The sequence below is a fragment of the Anolis sagrei genome, chromosome X (assembly GCF_037176765.1).
Source record: "Anolis sagrei isolate rAnoSag1 chromosome X, rAnoSag1.mat, whole genome shotgun sequence".
Taxonomy (NCBI): Eukaryota; Metazoa; Chordata; class Lepidosauria; order Squamata; family Dactyloidae; genus Anolis; species Anolis sagrei.
The window spans coordinates 74,079,975-74,088,310 of record NC_090034.1 but is presented as its reverse complement, the minus strand read 5'-3'; the positions used below and the strand labels follow the sequence as shown (position 1 = coordinate 74,088,310).

The window sequence follows — 8,336 nt, the reverse complement described above, 5'->3', positions numbered from 1 at the left end:
CCAAAACACCTGGAGGGAGGGCTGAAGTTGGCCCATGCCTGTTCTAAACTCTCCTCCCTTATCCTCTTTCCTGGCATATATAAAATAGAAGTCTAGACGCTTAAAAAAAAACCCTTCCCCTTCTAATCGTGCATTTACAGGCATGATTTAGGTCACAGCTGTCTGGCCACATGTTTGGTTATGTAACAGCCAGTCTGCGGTTCTCTCCAGCTCCCCGTCATGTGCCCTTCTTGCCAACCGAGCAGGAGGCAAGCGGTGGCACATGGACCACTGCAATTAAAATAATTTGCAGGAAACCCTTTCAATTGCACTTCCTTCTCTTTCTTCCCATCTATTGAATCAGAGACAATTGGGAAAGCACTCCTGGGCGAATTGCCTTTTTGTGGGGAAAGATGCAAAGCAGAGGTCTTCCTTCTGTCCACATTTTCAACCGCTAACCTGGGAATCGGGCTTTATGTCAGTGTTTCTCAACCTTCCTAATGCCGCGACCCCTTAATACACTTTCTCGTGGTGTGGTGACCCCATATAATTATTTTAATTGCTACATCATAACTGTCATTTTGCTCCTGTTCTGAATCGTAATGTAAATATCTGATATGCAGGATGTATTTTCATTCACTGGACCATATTTGGCACAAATACCCAATATGCCCAAATTTAAATACTGGTGGCATGTTGGGAGGGAGAGGAGGATTTTGTCATTTGGGAGTTGTAGTTGCTGAGATTTATAGTTCATAGAGCATTCTGAACACCACCAATGATTGAACTGAACCAAACCTAGCACCCAAATCTCCCGTGACAAAAAAAAAAATACTGGAAGGGTTTATTGGGCATTGATCTTGAGATTTGGAGTTGTAGTGCTGGCGTTAGCCTATAAAGCCCTAAACGGTTCTGGCCCTACTTACCTCTCTGAACGCATCTCCCCCTATGAACTGACTAGGACACTAAGATCATCTGGGGAGGCCCTGCTCTCTGTCTCGCCTGCATCACAGGCGCGCTTGGTGGGGATGAGAGACAGGGCCTTCTCAGTGGTGGCCCCTCGGCTGTGGAACGCCCTGCCTGCAGATATCAGATCGGCCCCCTCCCTGCTGGCGTTTTGGAGGAAAGTGAAGACCTGGCTGTTCGAACAAGCATTTGATTAAACAGTGTAATTGAACATAGGAATACGGAATAATGGATGATGAGACTGGATTCTGATTTTACTGTTGAGGCGCTAATGATTGTTATACTGATGTCTAATGATTTATGTTACAATTGTTTTTAATTGCCCTGTACTTGTTTCGTGATGTTTTGTATCGATGTTGTTCACCGCTTTGAGTCGCCTGAGGGCTGAGTAAAGCGGTATATAAATAAAGTAAATAATAGTTCACCTACATCCCGAGAGCACTGTGAACTCAAACAATCATGGATCTCGACCAAACTTGGTACAAAAACTCAATATGCCCAAATGTGAACACTGTTGAAGTTTGCGGAAAATAGACCTTGCCATTTGGAAGTTGTAGTTGCTGGGATTTATAGTTCACCTACAATCAAAGAGTATTCTGACCCCCACCAATGCATGTGCTGGCGCGGGCCTCCCTCCCGCCTCGCTCACTTTCCCTCGCCTGCACATGCTCATCATGCTAGCATGGGCCGAACACGCCTGCTCTCCCCTCTCCACTTTGAGTCTCAGAAACAGCCCTCTCCTTGAATGAGAACCGGCCAATCACAGCAGAGGAGAACTTTTGGTGGTTCACCATCTGTTTCCAAAAAGGAAGAGAAGGACATGGGGAGAGATCTCCAGCTTTTTCTCCCAAAGGGGTTCCTAAGACCATAAGAAATATGTGTTTTCTGATGGTCTTTGGCGACCCCTCTCAAACCCCCTTGCAACCCCCCCCCCCCCAGGGGTCCCAAACCTTAGCTTGAGAAACGTTGATTTATGCCTTTACCATATATATATCTTGGCTTCCTCTCTCTGCATTGGTTTGTCTACTGAAAACCAGAAGGCACCTTATAGTCTTCCAGATGTTGCTGAACCACATCTCCCATCATCCTTTGCCCTGGCTTTGGTGGTTAGGGCAGATGAGAGCTGCATTCTAACAACATTCAAACATTGCCTTCGGAAAGCCAATCGAGTAAAACAAAAACATAGAAATGGTGCAGCCCACCATCTGTCACCCATTTGAGCATCCCAGGTGCTTTTAACGATACGATGGCATTAGGACCTCACCCTCTGAGGATGCTTGCCATAGATGCAGGCGAAACGTCAGGAGAAATGCCTCTAGAACATGGCCATATAGCCCGAAAAAACCCACAAGAACTGGATTATAATTCAACTTTAACTGCTACTGTTCCATCCTGTGGAATGTTGGGATTTGTAGTTTGGTGAGGCACTAGAGCTCTCAGGTTGAGAATTCTAAATAATATTTAAAAATACGGACTTGGATAGACCATTCTCAGAGGACCGTCCCTACCATTAGGTAGAATTAAGAAAACCAGGTCAGGTGGCAACCAAACACCCCACAACAAAGCCTACCATGCTCAATATTGAATTGACACTGGACTCAAGCCGAAAGATCTATTGGTTCAACCCTTGTTCTCAGCATTAGGCAACTTCCTAAGCATTATGCCTTCTTTTATAGCAGGCATCCTCAAACTGCGGCCCTCCAGCTGTTTGGGACTTCAACTCCCAGAATTCCTGAGAATTGAACAAGCTTGCTAGGGATTCTGGGAGTTGGAGACCAAAACAGCTGGAGGGCCGCAGTTTGAGAATGCCTGTTTTATAGTCCTGGCCGCATAGTATCAAAAGGGGGCAGAACCTGCATGAGACACCATCTCACATATACCTTGGAGAAGTGTTGTTTTGACCCTCTGTAATGGAATGGTCCAATGCTCCCAATGGAAGGAGAATCTTGATATGCCCAATAGGGCCAAACATCAACTTTTGGGTCTGCAACTCCCAGCATCCCCCATCCAACATCAGCAGTAGCCCTGCTGGCTGAGAGATTACTAGGATCATAGTCCCTAGTAAAAAAAAAGTTTTTTTTTTCAATCTAGACAAAATAAATGGCTATTTGGAAGCTAAGGCAACGCTTAGCTTTGGACACTAAGGCAACCACGGAGTAAATTCTACATTCCCTTCCTCTGTACTCCATTAAGACCTATGCATGGCTTTAGATGGAGATTCAACCAGGGCAGGCAGAGGAGATTCCAAGGTCCAGTAACCATCTTAAGTTAGGACAAAGCATATTGGGAAAAGACTTGGTATATCCTCCTTTTTTAGTGAGGATCTCGGAGAATGGAGTTCAGTACTGCTGGAAAGGGCACCAGGAGCAAGCCTTCGATCACACTAGAAAGGACTGGTGATGATGATGCTTCTAAGACACACATCCCAGGCAAGGCATGCTAAGTGTACCTAAAATATGTCTTGTACTGCCAAGGAGACATCCGAGTCTCCAACTTCCCTTTGCTTCTGTCTCCTTTGCTGGGATCTTCTTTTATTCTGGGTCCCTCCTGCCCAGTGGCTGAGGGTCAGGGCTCCGGATGTGGCTTGGTCTCTTCACTCATTTGCCGTGCACTGTAGCAGGACAGGCTTAATCCCATAATGGCCAAGAGCAGCGCCAACTGATTCATCAGCCGGTCCTGAGGTTCAGATTCAGGCCCACTGGCCAACTGCATCTGTGAGGACATAATTTATTTGTATTATTTAATGTAATTGGGAATCAGAGCTGTTAAGCTCAAAAAAACCCCCTCACTTGGGGTGTTTCCACAAAAAAATATATAGCAGAATGCCAGAAGCACCATTCATATCCAGCAGAAGCTTACGTGTAGCGAGCCAGGATAAGTTTCCATTCAAGAGAATGGATCAGGATTGCAGGAGCCACAACTTTAGGTTTCAAAAATATATATTTACTAGCTGTACCTGCCATGGGTTGCTGTAGCCAACCTTCCCTCCCTCCTTCTTTCTTTCTTTCTTTCTTTCTTTCTTTCTTTCTCTCCTTCCTTCCCTCTTTTTCTTTCCCTTCTTGTTTCCCTTCTTTCTTCCTTCTCTACCTGTTTCTTTCCTCCCTTCCTTTGTTCTTTGGTTCCAATCTTCCTTGTCTCTTCCCTTCCCTTCCATTCCCTTCCCTTCCCTTCCCTTCCTCTTCCCTTCCCTTCCTCTTCCCTTCCTCTTCCCTTCCCTTCCTCTTCCCTTCCCTTCCCTTCCTCTTCCCTTCCCTTCCTCTTCCCTTCCCTTCCCTTCCTCTCTCTCTCTCTCTCTTTCATTCCTTCTCTCCTTCCTTCCTTCTTTCACTTTTTATTTCCTTCTCTCCTTCCTTCTCTACTTTCCTTCCTTCCCTTCCTCTTTCTCTCTTTCGTTCATTCTCTCCTTCCTTCCGTCTCTCTTTCCTTCCTTCACATTTTATTTCCTTCTCACCTTCCTTCCTTCTCTACCTTCCTTCCTTCCCTTCCTCTTTCTCTCTTTCGTTCCTTCTCTCCTTCCTTCCATCTCTCTTTCCTTCCTTCACTTTTTATTTCCTTCTCTCCTTCCTTCCTTCTCTACCTTCCTTCCCTTCCTTCCTTCCTTCCTTCCTTCCTTCCTTCCTTCTTTTCTTCTTTCCTTCCTTCCTTCTTTCCCTCTTTCTCTCCCTCCTTCTGTCCTTCCTTCCTTCCTTCCTTCCTTCCCCCTTTCTGTGTATATGTGTTTTGTGTGTATATATATATACATATATGCATATATATATATATTTATGTATTTGTGTATATGTGTATATATGTAGGTCTGTGCATGCATTGTAATGTATTTTTAATTTTTTGGCTTTTAAAGTCTCTTCTGCTGTGTTTTTCAGTGTTTTTATAAGTGATGGTCACTCGTTGGCCTGATACGTGTATTGTGTCCAAATTTGGTGTAAGTTCATCCAGTGGTTTTGGAGTTATGTTAATCCCACAAACAAACATTACATTTTTATTTATATAGATTAAAGTAAAAAAGAAATCCATTCTAAATAGAAAAGGGTCTTGGAGTTAACTAGCTTATTAAGGTAAAAGGTAAAAGGACAAAAATAAGGAAATATTCATTCGACTACATCTTGCCTGCAAGATGTGTCCTTACTCAATGGAAGACAAAGGCAGGAAGAAGAGGCCAAAATGGAGAATGACTACTTAGCCAAACCCAAGGCAATAAAAATACCTTTAAAGAGGATGTTATCTCATCCCTCACAGAGCTCACGTTGCTAAATCTTCAAAGGGGAAGGAGATTGTGGCAAGGAAATAGAGTGAAACAAAGCTCCTTCTGGCATATGCATGCATAGGATTTTGGGGAAAGGAATCCCTCACTCTGATTCTATCTAGACTAACTAACTACTCATTGAGGACTGCAGTCAGGGATGAAACCCAACAGTATTTGCATACATATTGCCCATTACCAGGATGTCTATTTTCACAGGCATATCCTGGCAGTCTTCTAATCACACACAAGAGCTGGAAGGAACATAATTTGAATTATTGACCCAATGGTTCCCAACCTTTTTTTGACCAGGGACTACTTTGACCAGGGATGACTTTGATCAGGAAACACCTTGACCAGGGACTACTTGACCAGGGATGACTTTGACCAGGGACCACTTTGAACTGGGACCACATTACCAGGGACCACATTACCAGGAACCACTTGACCCAGGACCACTTTGACTAGGGACCACTTGACCAGGGACCACTTGACCAAGGACCACTTTGACCAGGGATCATATTAACTAGGGACTACTTGACCAGGGACCACTTGACCAGGGACCACTTGACTAGGGACCACTTTGTCCAGGGACCACTTTGACCAGGAACCACTTAACCAGGGACTATTTGAACAAGGACCACTTGATCAGGGACCACTTTGACCAGGGACCACTTGAGCAGGGACCACTTGACTAGGGACCACTTTGTCCAGGGACCACTTTGACCAGGAACCACTTGACCAGGGACTATTTGAACAAGGACCACTTGATCAGGGACCCCTTTGACCAGGGACCACTTGAGCAGGGATCACTTGACTAGGGACCACTTTGTCCAGGGACCACATTGACCAGGAACCACTTAACCAGGGACTATTTGAACAAGGACCACTTGATTAGGGACCACTTTGACCAGGGACCACTTGAGCAGGGACCACTTTGTCCAGGGACCACTTTGACCAGGAACCACTTGACCAGGGACTATTTGAACAAGGACCACTTGATCAGGGACCACTTTGACCAGGGACCACTCTCCAACATTAGTACCAAAAGGGTTATGAATCAGTTTTTGGTTCATTTTAGATTCGGTTTGGTTATTTGGGGTGCTGATTCAGAAAACCACATTGGATAGACCACATCAGCTCTAGTTTCTGATACAGAACATATGCCATCCAATAGTTACCATCTGCTTGCCCACAGCAAACCATAATCTACAGCCGCGGACCTTATTTTAGGTATTGCGGTCCACCAGTGGGCAATGGCCCACAGGTTGAGAATCACTACTCTGCATCCTCCAGAGTGATTCTATTATCAACCTAGACCTAGAGATTTCTAGACAGAACACATATCTAGGAAGGTCCTCCAGCATCATTCTATAGTCAACTGCTAGCAAAACATGACCATAAAATTGTAGTGGAGGACCAAGAGATCTCTATAGACCTGCTATCTCAGGTTAACAAATTGTTTTTATTGGCTGTTTTCCCACTTTTGCAGGGGTTTCTGTGCCCCTAATGCCAGCAAATGTGAAGAGCTGGCTATACTTCATTTTCCTCTACATGCTTGAAATCCAGCAATCAGAGCGCTGGTACAAAAATACACTTAGAATTCAAGAATCCCAGGAATTTGCTTTGAATATCAGAAAATGCAGCCCGCAAACCTTCCACACACACAAAAAAAACATTGCAGGTTACTCCCAGTTTTCTACAATACTATAATTTAAGCAGTGTGTGGAATGTATTTCATTTCAAAAGGAATATGATAACACTTATGTCACAGAAGTGATGTGCTACTTTCTGTGCACTCATCTATTTTTGGGACTATTTTTATTTTATTTATTAATTGAAAAATGCCCAATCCTGCCCCTATTTAGAAATGAAGCTTGCCCATGCCTGGCCTAAAACAATTGCAGTTGCCAACGAGGCTGTGTTGTCTCAGTCAGGTGCCCAAAAAGGTAGGAAGTCTTCCGCTTACCTGTAGCAGGCGGAAGTACCCTGGCGTCAAACGCCTGAGGCGGAAGATCATAGCACGGAGACGAGGACGAAGCCGGCTGGATTTCTGATGCCTTTCCTCCCAATCACTTTATAGCTTTGTCCAGTTACTTGCCCTGCTTAACGCTGTTAGGAAAAGGAGACAGAGCTGGTTAAAACACACTGGCAGAGAGAGAGAAAAAGAGGAAGGAGAGGCTAGCAGAAGCTGCCCATGGGTCTTGCCTTTGGTGATCACAGAACGGTCTTTGGTGCGATGTACGCCAATGCTAGGAGCTGGTTGTATGGGTTATTGTTTGGAACATAGATGAATGCCATTAGTGTTTCAGTCCCATTGGCTGCCCACTACAGGGGAACCTTGTTAGACAACTGCGGTACGTGGAAAGGAGCACGTCGCTCTTTCTGATGGAAGCGCCCTGCCCTTCTATTGCTCTCAAAAATAAGTCCTAGCATTTTCCAGCCCTAACCCTTCTACTCTGGGTCCTCCATAGATGCTACGGTGATGGCCAGGGGCGTACATACCACTCACCAGGTTCCGGATCGTGCTCCTTGTGCACTACATTCCAGCAGCACCGCCAGACAAGTGGGTCATGAAGCTTTTCAACATCACCCTGCTCTTCCTCCTCCACCCATCCCTGGCTGGATGACGATCCCTTCCACGCCGCCTGCCTGCCTCGGGAACAGCTGTCACAAGAGATCAGCGTCCGCTGCTCTGCCGACCGCACACGGCCCACGTGTCACGAAGAAGCAGCTTTGGCTGGGATGTGAAATTTGTGAGCAATCCATGCCATCCTATGAACATGAACTTGTATCATGATGGCCGCTGAGGCTTCAAAGCAGGCTGCCTTGAAGAGTCCTACCTAAAGATCATTGCTGGCCAAAGAGAAGACTCCGGTATCTTGTGCACGACAACTGTCTGGACTAGGGTTGTCCATTCAGGATAGTCCCAGATCCAGAGTCTTCAGTGCCAAAACCTGAGATCTAGAGGGAACCCTTCCTTCAGACCCCTCAACGCTTCAGACCCCTCAACCTGTGACAATGCCTGCCATGGATGTGGGCAAAACATCAGGAGAAAATTATTCTGGAACATGGCCATACAATCCGGAAAACTCACAGCTACCCAACCCTTCCTTAGTTGAGTGCCAACTTCAGTGGCTCATCATCTTGG

The 8,336-nt window shown here is 45.5% G+C and overlaps 1 long non-coding RNA gene across 1 annotated transcript; it reads right to left on the bottom strand.

The window, feature by feature from the left end:
• Positions 1-800: 800 nt before the first annotated feature.
• On the bottom strand, positions 801-7,874 carry LOC132780727 (uncharacterized). The gene is made up of 3 exons (XR_009631937.2): positions 7,698-7,874; positions 7,155-7,297; positions 801-3,657 (listed from the first exon to the last, which is right to left on the bottom strand). It is a non-coding gene; the product is annotated as an uncharacterized lncRNA (long non-coding RNA).
• Positions 7,875-8,336: the final 462 nt, after the last annotated feature.